Below are 13,922 nucleotides of genomic sequence, written 5' to 3'. Positions count from 1 at the left end.
TTTTCACTTATTCAGACATGAGTTATACTCAGATTATCATATTTATAGATCAAGTCATGCGCCAAATATAACAGATCAAAATCACACAAAGATACTACTATTCAAGCCTTAAGATCTTGACCCAACAATAGAACTTATCCTTCTTCTTGCACTCAGGTTCCTCCTTGGTTCAGATCCAGCTATGCACCATAACCCAATTCTAGATCTTGCTCTTCATAAGATATTCAATGCTTGAGTGAATGCCTTTGCCAAATGATCTCCTTCCCTTTTTATAGTCTTAGGCCTTACTCAAACCATGGTCCAAAACCATAGAGAATCAATACCATGGACCCAAATACCTAGGTTCAACACATCAGACGAGATACCATGGTCCAAATACCAAGGACTAAATACATGGGCCAAAAATAAGTTTTCCAACATGTACGTGCTTTTCCTTGCATGAAAGTGTGTGCATATGTATAGGCGCCTTATGATCGTCGAAACCGCATGTATACGCGACTTGGTTAAGAGGAACCTACGTATATCTCTTTTTCCTTCATTCTAAGAGTCTGAACTGTGACCTGTCATTTGAGTGAGTTGCCATCAAGGACAACGCCTGTGTCATAGTGCCAAACCTGTGTCATAATGCCAACATGAAAGACCAATGGGTAGAAACATTAAATTTAATGGGGAAGGGTGATATTTATCAAGAGTATTATGACAATATTATACAATTGTGCATCAGGTGTTCCAAAGGCAGTACAAGGCTGAAACCAATCGGGCGTGATGCGATCACCAGAGACAACAAAGCCTCAGGAGGAAGCATTACACGAGTTGAAATCGGAAATCTACTGGAATATTTCAAGACTGATATCCTTGGGACCCTGACCACACAATTGGATATCATGCAATCCAAACAAAAGTAGGCCAAATTAGAAAAAAATTTGGCTATTTTTTGTCCATGCTGCAGAAAGAAACACAATCATAGAGAATGTCTGTTAGATACGATTTACCATTTGCACTAAGGATCACACTATGGAAAGCTGCCCATCGCTTCCTGGATTAAAGGCAATATTCAAGGAAGCAGAAGAGGAAGTGGAACTAGTATATCTGATGAACCAATGCCGTCAATGGAAAACACGTCTGACATGTATGCGTATAGAACCATCTTCGTTCTTTCCTTCTTCACAATTTAATTCTCAGCAATATTCAGGAGCAACATGGAAGGACTGACCACCTTTCTCTACTTGGCCACCTCAAGCATTTTCTATGCCACCATGGCCTAACTAATCAAATCCAAATAATAATTGGCCAAATTCCTCTTACCCTCCACCTTTCTGGAAGAACACCCCCTATTCCTCTCAATGGTTTCCTTCTACCTCGCAAAATCATAACTAACAACTAAATTGGCAACGATCCGTAAAAAAGCCTATGGGAACAGTTCCTCTGCCTCAATCAACCTTACTAGCACCTTCTACATTGCAGAAAAATCCTCAACCTGATATATGACCGCAACTCCCAGCTCAACCCAACCCAAATACTAACAACAGACAAATCCAGTTAGTCCAAATTATTGAGAGTCTGAACCCTAAAATTGAGATGAGAGAATGTAATGAACTTAAGTTAAGATCTGGTTGCATAATTGCTCCAGATTAGGACAAAAATCTACAACCTGAGGTTAAAGAAATTCATCTGAATAAGCCTTCAATTGTAGATGACCAACAAATAAATAGGGAGGAGATATAGTCAGGCAGAAAGATCCCGAGCAAATTATAATTACTTCTCCCCCGTTCGCAAAAAGATTGACAATACCTAGACCAATTGAATACCCTGACTTTGATCTTCTAGGTGAACTCAAAAATATTTGTATAAAAATACCCCTCCTCTAGGTCATTCAAGACATTCTGATATATGCTAAAGCCATTAAAGAATTGTGTGCAAAGGAGTCTATGAGGAAAACAAAAATAACACCAAATGTCCATGTTGTCAGAACTTTGTTTGATTTATTACTAGGCAAAGAGACACCTGTAAAATACGAAGACCCGGGAAATCCCATTTTCACAGTACAAATAAATAGCCGTTCTTTTCCCAATTCTTTAGTTGACTTAGGGGAAACCATTAATATTCTTACAAAAGAAACTTGCGAAGTGCTTGGCATCACAACTTTAGAACCAACCACTACCTTGCTGGAATTAGCTGACCGTTCAGTAATTAGGCCAGAATGAACATTACAAGATGTGATGGTTTCTGTGGACCCGTGGGAATATATGACAGATTTTTTGATTATTAACCCTAGAAATCGGCTAGATGGACATCCCTTAATACTAGGAAGGCCTTGGCTAGCAACAGCCGATGCTTTTATAGGCCGCTCAATATGTAGTATGACCATAACCAGAGGAAATGAGGTAAATAATTTAGCTTTTTACCCTTCTGCTCAACCAAGCCTAACCATTGTAAAAACTAGGAAACATCCAACATCATATTTAAAAGAAAATATTCGTTCACCATTGACTGTGGCAGATGTGCTTGAATTCAAAAACCAAACAGAAGACGATGTCATTAACACCTTTAATAATCACCCTGCTGTAGTGTCTAATTTGAGATGTCACATGATTGAAGCAGTCCTTGATAATGAGATTGAAGAAGATTCCTTGAGAGACATTAATGACCAACCAATACCAACAACAACTGCTTATAATAGCAAGCCTATTGAAATCGAGCAAGGGAAAATCTTGAACATTAACAGTAATCTGAGTAATGACCAACAATAGAAACTTATCCAAGTCCTTAGGAAATATAAAGGGGCTTTTGCATGGGATTACCTAGACATGAAAGGGATTGACCTTAGTTATGCATGCACCACATATACACTGAAAAAGATGCAAGACCCATTTGACAGCCACAATGTAGATTAAATCCTCATCTAAAGGATATTGTGAAAGAAGAGCTTCAAAAACTGCTAGATGTGGAATTTATTTATCCTATGTCTGATAGTAAATGGGTTTCTCCATTAGTATTTATACCTAAAAAGAATGGAAAATGGCAGATATGCGTTGACTACAGAGAACTCAACAAAGCAACGTAAAAATACCATTTTCCCCTTCCATTTATCGACCAGGTCCTAGATACACTAGCAGGAAAGAAATTCTTCTCTTTCCTGGATGGCTTCAGTGGCTACAACCAAATCCAAATTTCCCTTGAAGACCAAGATAAAACTACTTTCACCTAACCCTGGGGAACATTTTCTTACAGGGTATTGCCTTTTGGATTGTCCAATGCACTTGCTAAATTCCAAAGAGCCATACTCAGTATTTTTGCAGACTTGATAAATGAAGGATTGGAGGTGTACATGGATGATTTCACACCCTATGGAGATGACTTTGATCAGGAATTACAAACATTGGAGAAAATCCTAGATCAGTGTATTGTTAATAGACTATGCTTAAGCCATGAGAAATGTCCTATGATGATGATAGAAGGCCTGATTCTAGGTCGTTACATTTTAGTAGCTGGAATTCAGGTAGATCCAAAAAAGATACAGGTAATCCTCTTATTAGCTACTCGTTGCACTCAAACATAGGTACGCAGTTTTTTGGGATTTGGTGGATATTATCATAGATTTATAAAGAATTTTTCACAGATTGCTGCACCTTTATATGCCTTCACAGGAAATGTTGATTTTATATGGACTGATAGATGTGAAACTACCTTTACAGATCTGAAACGGTTAGTATCAACAACACCAATATTACGAGGCCCGAATTGGGATATACCTTTTCAGATTTCATCAGATGCATCAGATACAACTATCAGAGCTATTCTTGGCCAAGAAGAAGACAAGAAACCCTATGTTATATATTACATCAACAAAAATTTAACTCCTGCTGAGTTGAATTACAGAGTAACAGAAAAAGAGTTTCTAGTTGTTATTTATGCCATCAAAACAAATTTAGACACTATATAAATGGATACCCTGTAGTTCTATACACTCATCACTCCACTATTGAATATTTAGCCAATAAACCCATTACAAATGGAAGAGTGGCTCGTTGGTTACTACTTTTGCAGGAATTTGACATAACTATAAGGGATCGACCAGGGAAGGAGAACCTCGTGGCAGACTTCCTCTCCCGAGTGCCAAGAATAGACGATACAGTGGCGGTGGAGGATCAGTTCTCAGATGAACATTTGTTTGCTATGACTGTAAAAATGCCATGGTATGCATACGTAGCGAATTACTTAGCAACGGGTAAATTTCCAAAACATCTGACATCCAGAGAAAGGAAATTGATCATGCAACGTAGCGCTTGTTTCTCCTGGATCAGAGGATACCTTTTCCTCATGGGATCTGATATGCACATCCGCAGGTGCATCATGGAGGACGAAATTTATGATATCTTAAAATCCTGCCATGATGGACCTTGCGGTGGACACTTTGCATACCACAGAACTGGACATAAAATTCTATAGATGGGCTACTATTGGCCCACTATTTTTAAAGATGCTAAGAAATTTGTCCAGGCATGTGATAGTTGCCAAAGGATGGGTTGCCCTAGCCAATCTAATGAAATACCCCTGCATCCATAGCTGGTGATAGACCCATTTGAGAACTGGGCATTAGATTTCGTTGGGCCATTCAAACCACCATCCAACCAGAAAAAGTATATATTGGTTGCAACAGATTACGTAACTAAGTGGGTGGAAGTAGTAGCGTTACCAAGAGCAACAAAGGAAATTGTTATTAATTTTCTTTTCGAAATTTTTGTGCGGTATGGCTTACCCAGAGAAGTAACTACTGATGGGGGGCCACAATTCGTGGGCCACAAGATTGCTACTACACTGAAAAACTATCACATCACACACAGAATTACCTCTCCGTATCACCCACAGGCAAATGGGCAAGTGCAGAGCACCAACAAAGTTATCGAAGCTATTCTAACAAAGAATGTCTCATCACATCGACGAGACTGGACTGCTAGACGCCTTGTGGGCATATTGCACAACTTGGAGAAACATTACTAGATACTCACCGTATCAACTGGTATTTGGTAAGGAACCCATTTTTCCCATAGAATTTGAGATACAAACACTAAAGATAGCCCAGGAAATAGGACTGGATTTAACTGAAGCCCAGGTTAATAGGTTACAACAGATGAACAAATTAGATGAAATTCAGTTACTGGCTCTACAATGTACGACACTTATTCAACAACAAAGAGCCAAATGGCATGACGCCCTAATTAAGAAAAAGACATTTCATGAGGGTGACTGGGCACTTCTTTACGATTCCAGGTTCCAAGACTTCCCTGGCAAACTGTAGACTAGAAGGTTAGGCCCCTATGAAATAAAGCAAGTACATGACAATGGAACTCTTACACTGGCCACCATTGATGGGTTTGGTTCTTCTTTTAAAGCAAATGGGCATTGGGCATGCCTCTACCAAAAGCCACTTACCAAAGAATCTTTCTATCAGTAGATACGTGAGGATGCCACCATGCAAGTTTTAGTTGCAGAAGGAAATCCTTTGGCAGCTCCATCTTCATAAATTTTATTTCTTCTCTGTAAAATATGTAAATATGATTGCTGATTTGATTTTCTTTTCTTCTTTCTTTTTCTCTGCTTGTTTTGCTGTTCAATTTATTGAACAACTGCTGTTCAATCTATTGAACAACATTTTCTTGCTTTTTGTTGTTTTGCTGTTCAATTTATTGAACAACTGCTGTTCAATCTATTGAACAACATTTTCTTTCTTTTTTTCATTTCTCTATTCATTTAATTGAATAGCTGCTGTTCAATGTATTGAATAACACTTTCTTGATTTTTGTCGTTTCACTGTTGAATTAATTGAACAGCTGCTGTTCAATTAATTGAACAACTGCTGTTCAATTTATTGAATAACACTTTCTCTCTTTTCATTGTTTTGCTGTTCAGATAATTGAACAACTGTTGTTCAATCTATTGAACAACATTTTCTTTCTATTCTTTGTTTTGCTATTCAAATTATTGAACAGTTGCTGTTCAATTTATTGAACAGCTGCCGTTCAATCTATTGAACAACACTTTCTTTCTTTACGTTGTTTCTAGTTGTCCAATCCATTGAACAACACTTTTTTTGTTTGTTTTGCTGTTCAATCTATTGAACAACACTTTTCGATTGTTTTGCTGTTAAAACTATTGAACAACTGCTATTCGTTTAATTGAATAGTTGCTGTTCAATCTATTGAACATCACTTCTTTTATTTTTGCGTGGTTTTGTCGTTCGTTTAATTGAACAACTTCTGTTCAATCTATTGAACAACACCTTTTTTTCTTTTGGATTGTTTTGCTGTTCATGCAATTGAACAATTGTTGTTCAATTTTTTTAACAGCCGCGGTCCAACCCAATTGAACAACAAAATTTTTCTTTTGTGTGATTTCTCTTCGCTTATCTCAGCCCCATTTTTCTTTTGTTTTTCATTTTGTTTTCATGGCATGAAGTACACTACTTTTATGAGGAAAAAGAATTTATGGATTTTATTGAAAGGAGTTAATACCATTAACATTATGATCTTTAATAGGACAACTTCTTGATGATAGATTCTTTTCAAGAAAATGGACACAGTTATTTATGTACTACTTTATTGTATCATTTTCTGCTGTACATGATACTGATTGATCATCTCAAATACCATGCTAGTTCCACCCTTCCTGGTTATAATCTTCTTTGTCTATAACAAATAAGACTATGGGTATACTTTTTCTATTGACATGTTCAACTTCTTCCACCATCCCTGCTCTTAAGGAGTATTGAGCCTCCCTCTATTTATCACAAAAATGTGTAATAACAACACAATTTTGTTTTCAGATGGAGGATAGGGGGTCTCATTATGAGCCATCCTACCATGTTCATAAGGATGTAGCAAAGTGACATTCTCACTATTTCCACCACACTAGGGTTATGATCCATTGGATAACCAAAATATTCTTGAAATAGGAGGTCTCATCACGAGCCGGACTGATCACTTTTGCTACATCCTAGTGAATGCCAGTGTGTTTATCTGGTTACCATGCCAGCACACTGATCTCTTTTGTAGAACAACATTGGAACTCTCTGTTTATAAATTGAGGATCCTGGCTCATATGGGTTAAAAATCAACCCTGTCGAGGTTATGGATGCCTGCTGGCAGCAGAGGCTCTGCTTATGGTATTGAAGTTATATCTTATTGTCAATTACTACTATAATACCCTCTTCTTATTCTTTCTTTTTATCAAAGAAATTATTTCCTTAACGTTCCCCTGTTTAGAACCTTTATGCATGAGATAATTCCTTTCGATCAATCGTATCATTCTCAGCTAGAATACCGTCAGCAGAGTACCTTTTCGGCATATTGTTGTCCTTTTCCTTTTCGCATAACTTATCATCGACCAAAAGCGTCCTATCTCTTATTCCTGCACCGCGAAATCATGAATCTTATTGTCCAACCACCCTTCAATTTCTTTCTTTGTTGAATTCCAGTGGCACAAAATCAAACATCCCTTATGCAAATCCTGGTCCTAGCAACGGAACCATTTGTTGGCTTGTATGGGCTTGACCCAGGTTCAGAGGTGATTTAGCCAAGCAAATCCCAGTACTACTCGCCCTTTCAGCAACAGTTTGCGCAGTGCGGACTGAGGTCTCACCCTATGTAGTATGGGAGGGTGCTAGAACCAGGTTTCCACACCTTGGGGATGTCTGATGAGCTTCTGGCGGTCTGCGGTTTGAACTTGTGCGCACGTGGCTACGCGCACCTATTAGTTCCTCACAACCTATGATGCTGCCTTTGCGCAACCCTACTCGAGGCATGATTCATATTATACCCAAGTTCCTTGCTTCTTAACTTGTTATTACCTGATTACCTAACTTATCTGTCTAAGACTAGTGATAATTAACAATATATCCAACAATCATATAAGTGCGCGCAATAAACAAAACATTTTAAATGTAAAGAATGTAATACACAAGTAGATGCACTGAATTTGGAATCAACTTCTCTTTATTATTCTTCGTTCAAGGTTACAGAATCAACACTGCCCTGCGCACTCAGTTGTGGAGTCTACTAGGCCTTTGCGCACTCAGCTGTAGAGTCTCTTCCTACTACTACAACCCAATACACTTAGACTCTTACTCTATGCTCTATCTTCACTCTTTCACTGCCTAGCTACCCCCTTTACAACTTAGAGCCTTGCTCTACTTATACAATCCCATTGGTTGCAGACCATGGGTAGGCCGACATGACATTACATTACCTTACAACATTTAGGGCAGACAACCCTATGATCTAACCTATACTTCATGCTCCGCACCTGCAATTCGCAAAGTTTTACAATACATTTGACCAAAACTTGGGCTTTGAGCCCCAAAACACGCTATGGGGGGATTCCATGCCCAACAGGCCCCCAGGCCCTTACACGCCAACAGTTACACACTTCGATCTCATTATAACCATACCTCTTGCCTTCCTATCATTGATATGCGTACTCTGCTTCATTTACTGCCATACTGTTCATTCCCTTGCCTTGCCGTCAGAACAACACTTTCCCTTTCTACTCGGTCGTAGGCGACCTCTTTTTTAAGGAGGGGGAATGATTTCCATTATGCCTTTGCATGCGCTATATTTATTCTGCTTATTTGACTTGATATGTTGCTGTGATATACCATGATCAAATGACATTTGGCAGTATGATAGTCCTCGAATTAATATTATTAATTCTCATGGAAATTCCACTTAACATGATGGAATTTAGAATTGTTGTTCTCTGCTATTTCTTTTCTGCTGTGTTAATACTTGAAATTGTAGGGCGAATATTGGAAGAATTCGAGCATTATGGGTGGGAAATCAGTTCGCTGAGAACCCTTAGTGCTGGAGATTTCTCCTAGATCCAGGGAAATTCTGGTGCATGCAGGATGGATATCATATTTCACCAAACTTTAGGCCCCTAGCGAAGAAATTGATATCGCGTTTTTATAGCACTTACAAGATGGGAAGTCCACGGTAAAAGGTGTAAGAGTAACAGTATCAGAGGCTGTGATAGCTGAAGTTTCCGGGCTGCCAGCAAAAGGAGCAGTATGGCCTAAAAAGCACATAATGTTGCATGACGCGGTGGATATTTTCAGAGACACAGGCGAGGAATTAACATGAAAAGGCAAGGGCATTAAACCGTCCTCTCTGGGAGAACCATGGTGCAAATTGGCAAGTGTCATCCAGAAGTACATCACCTGTGATGGTCGCTGGGATGTGGTAAAACCACGACAACTTAAACTCTTAGCAGTTTTAAAGCATAAGCTCACTGTTAATTTACCATTTTTCTTGAATTCATTATTGCATGACACAACAAATAGAATAAGACGGGCTAGACATCCTGAGACTGTAGTTAGTCATCATGGTTTGATCAGACTAATAGTTAGTCATAGTCTTGCCCAACAAAATTTAATTTGGGACAATTTTATAGCACCGCTAGAGATAGGGGCAAACCTTGTAGTCCAAACCCCTGCAACCATGGAAATTGAATAGCAGAACCCTATTCCAAAGAGGAAATGCACTGCTCATACAACAACAGGACCCCATAAGCGCAGGTGTTCAGCAAGGCTAAATCTAGTTCAGAGGACTTTTGTAGATCCTTAGGGTAGCACCAAACGACCGACAGAACCAACAAGTCCAATTACCATGCAAGATTCTGAACCAAAACCATAGGAAGAAGGTAATTCCAAGGCAGAACCAGAGGAAGAACGTAATTCTGAACAGGAATAGGAGGATGAATCCAACTCTGGACATGAAGAGGATAAGGAACCCAACTCTGAACCAGAACAAGAGGAAGAGCCTAATTCTGAATCAAAACCCGAGGAAGAATGCAATTATGACCTAGAACAAGGGGAAACACAACATTATTTTCAAAATGATGATGAACCGGAGAATGAAGCAGGGCCTCCTCAAAGACCACCTATGAGCCCCCAAGATAATTTCTTGTAGGACTTTGAGGAAGGGATGGCCCAGGTTCTTGCAAATTTGGATGCATATATGCAACCAGGAGGATCGCTTGACCAGAATCTAAACAAATCTCAATCCTCAGAAGATTCTAGCCACACAAAATTTTTTCCTTCCCCAAAAGAATACATCGAGAAGAGGAAGTGGACATAGAAATAATGCATGAATCTGATAACCAGTCAGGTGACACGGTTATATTGGAACATAGCCAAGACGAGCACTAGGAGCCTTCAGATATAGAGGGTATTGATAAACCCATTTGTATAAAGGATGCTTCTCCGAAGAAGCGAGTAGCCGAAACAAAGTTAAGGAAGTTGAGAAAGAAATACAGAAAGCTTCAAAAGACGGTTAAGTGGCTACGCTGGAAATTGAAAGAGACTGCAAATAGGGAAGCTCATAGCACTACTACTGAGTTAGTCATTGTCACCACACAAACAAAAATATGTGAAGGTAGGGTAATAGAAACCAAAACAAAACCTATTTCTACTTAGAAAGTGGTCACATAAACAAGATTCCACATAGAATTGATAGATAAGTCTGCTTAGACCAAGGATTTACCCTCTCACAGCAAAATCACCCAGACAGAAGAAATAATCAATAATGCTCCATCATGCAGTGATCATATTCTTTCAAAGTTACAAGAGGAGCTGGCACAAGCCCAACTTGCTTTAGAGTAATGTCAGATGGAGACAGTTCCTCTGCAAAATTATCAGGAGTTGCAGAAGCAATGTAGAGAATTGACCATAATTGAGAATGAAACTTTTGATAAGTTCAGGAAGGAGGAAGAAAAGTAGAGGAAAATAAAATCCAAGCTAGATAAGGTCGTGGGCCAGGCCGACGTTATAAGCTCCTTATACTCTGATGTCTTATCTTTCAGGTCTCCTGCCACAAATTATGCTTTGTTTTTATTGGAAAGATATTTGTTGTTAAAGATTAAAGCTGTTAGGGCTGGCAAGTCAGTTGAATTAAAGACAACTGACAAATTTATAAATTGCTGTAAGGAGCATGGGGTAAAATTCCAATGTCTCCTTTGCGAATTTTATTTGCACAATTTTGTATTAAAAGAGGAGGTGGATAATAATCCTAGCCCTTTTCTTGGGGATATTTAGTTCCAGGCCTTTATTTCTTTTGCAGCAAACCAACTCAAGTGGTCCAAGGCTTATAACACCTTTCAAAGGAAAGAACATGGACTGGATTTGTGGGTAAGGAGTGAACCTACTCAACCCTTGCATATTTTTGTTAAACACAAAAGGCTCATGACACAGGAGGGTGTAACTAAGATTCTGGGGCCTATACATAAAGAAATCGTGCAAATGGGAAGGGCATATTTCTTATCCATTTAGGAAAGATCCCTGCTTGCATCTAAACAGAGATGGACAGTCTCAACCAATAGTGTCAAGGACAAAGAACCGTTTAATTACAGGAATTTTAAAGTTGCCGCAGGCCGTTTTGTCACATACAGTAATATTATCCTAAGGGAAGGACCATATTGGCTGGGATGTCAATTTAGGAGTCCTATTATTTGGTACCCACCTGAAGGATACTGTTCTGATTATGAGTTGCCTGAGGGTCATGAAGGGACAACCTTTGCAGATTTAATACAAAAGCACAGTTTTAGGTCAGATAAAGAAAACATCTTTCCTGCTTACTCTTTAACTGCATTACATAATAACTATTTATGTTCACGAGGACGTGATACAAGGTAAGCAGGGGAGAATGTTGGGCCGTGCAATAGGTATAAATTTACCCCTGATTAAACTATCTTTTTCCTCGTTTTTATGCATTTGCGCCATGACGTAATAAGGTTTTGATAAGAATTCAATAGAAAATGAATGAAACTACTTCTGATGCAATTTGACTATCAAAAATAACTTTCACTGTTTATTATGTTGTTTATTATGCAGAAATTGGTGAATGGAGTAGCTGTTGTTCAAATTATTGAACAACAAAGGCTAAATAGAGGAAACAACATGCATCTTGTGTGGTCAAATCGAGGAGCGAATCAGGAGGATCAATGCAAGATAGAACATTGTTTGATAATAGCATTTAGTTTCGAATTCCTCAGGATCTCCTGATCTCGAGGAATCACATTTATCTATTTTCCTCTTTGACTATAAGAAGGGAATGATGAATAGAATAGGAAATAAAATTTTCATTGTTTACTTCAGTTGTAATTTTAATATACAGAGCGTTATTCTGAAGGACAACATGCTATAATGACTTTTGAATTTGATGAATAATATATAGTTTGCGTTGCTGTTCATTTACGAGATTCTGAAGTAAGCAAGAAGTAATCACTGGCAACTTGGGCCTGGTCACTGGTGGATTTCACTGCTGTTCCCTGTTTTGTAGTTTACCTTTCTGCAGTTTAATTACTTTGTTTTATAGTTTCATGATTGATTTAATTTCACTAGTGTTGAGTTTGTGTGTTCATTGCATTGGTTCTTATTTTTGTTGATTGTTTCATTTATTTAATATTGTGGATTGATTTGATTGATAGTTAGGAATCATTTCTTGCTAATTGAATGCTAGAGTTTTATTGATTATATCAGATGTATTACTTTATGCATAAGTCTAGATTCAGCTGAAAGAGATCTGTTATCACTACGGTGCACTCGGTTGATGTAAATGCAGTTAGAACTTTCGATTAAGATTGAATTGTGATTTCGATTAAGATTGAGTTTTGATGTTTGAATAAGTTAATTTCCTTGAAGTTACAAGTTGGTAGTTTATGGTTTGATCTGTTTACTCTTGTATTGAAATCAATAAGTTATTTTAAAGCATTACTCTCTGTAGATTCAACAATTTACATCACTTGCACATATTGTGTACACTCTTGAAACAAAAAGGCTTACCTAGGTTGATAATTAATGTGAGGCATTTAAGAGTTCTAAAAGACACCTTATTTGCGCCCAAAAATTATCTTTACATGTTATCATATCTGTTTAATGTGTAAATAATCTCTATTATCACATGTCAAACATATATCTTTTTAGATTGCATATTGCATATCGCATAGAATACCTGGGGTTTATATTAGATTAAGTTAACTAGAGATTTGCATGCTAGAATAGGTCATTTAATTATCATTATTCTTATTGCAATCACTTGAAAACCACCCATTCTCATTTTCAAATCCATTTTGGGAAACTGGTCCCATCATCCCCAGTTGGAGCCACCATACCAAATAGAAAAGGAGCTGCCTTTAAGTTTCATACCGAGTGGTTATCCCCCATGTTGGAGCAGCAAAAATATGAGGCTTTAACAACATGATAGCTCAGAGGAAGTAACAACTAAGTTGCCTTGTTACACCATTGACACCTTTGAAGGTCCCTGTGTATTATCTGACTATTGTGTCCCAACTTGTGGGTGGAGGTGGTTGGACCTTTTAAACCTTGGTTTCATCTAGCAAACTTGGTTTTAATCCTTGATGAAATCCCTCACTCACGCTTTGGAATCTAGCTTGATGGTGACAGTTGCAAGAGAGAGTTGGTTGTAGGTTTTATATGGTTATGTGGAGAGTCATTGTACTGAACTTAGTTTCCTAATCTATACTTCAAGATAAGTATTCAATCCATTTAACATGTGCCTAGAATTCATGTTATGTTTCAAATTCTAATGTACTATTCGTTGAATATTAAGCATGTTTACTCATATGGATAACTTGGCCTTTAGATATTAGTTTCCTAGTTGTTGATTGAGAGTATAACGAATTTCATGTTGAGCTACAGGGTTACTAACTTGTTCTAAAGATGCGGTGTACAAATCTCTCTATGGATGTTTGATATAGTTAGAAATTGCACTAGCTATTAACTTGTATTTCTTAATGAATCACTTGAATAGACAAACACTATTCGTGTATAAAGGGTTGTTGATGCTCTGGTTGTTGTACTGAATGCTTTTCTCGTATTACCATGATGCAAATAATGGAAGAAAAGGATT

Source organism: Pinus tabuliformis, chromosome 5_2, assembly GCF_031772625.1.
Source record: "Pinus tabuliformis cultivar Carrire ecotype Pingquan chromosome 5_2, CPIR1, whole genome shotgun sequence".
Lineage (NCBI taxonomy): Eukaryota > Viridiplantae > Streptophyta > Pinopsida > Pinales > Pinaceae > Pinus > Pinus tabuliformis.
Note: the sequence above shows the minus strand (reverse complement) of the source record.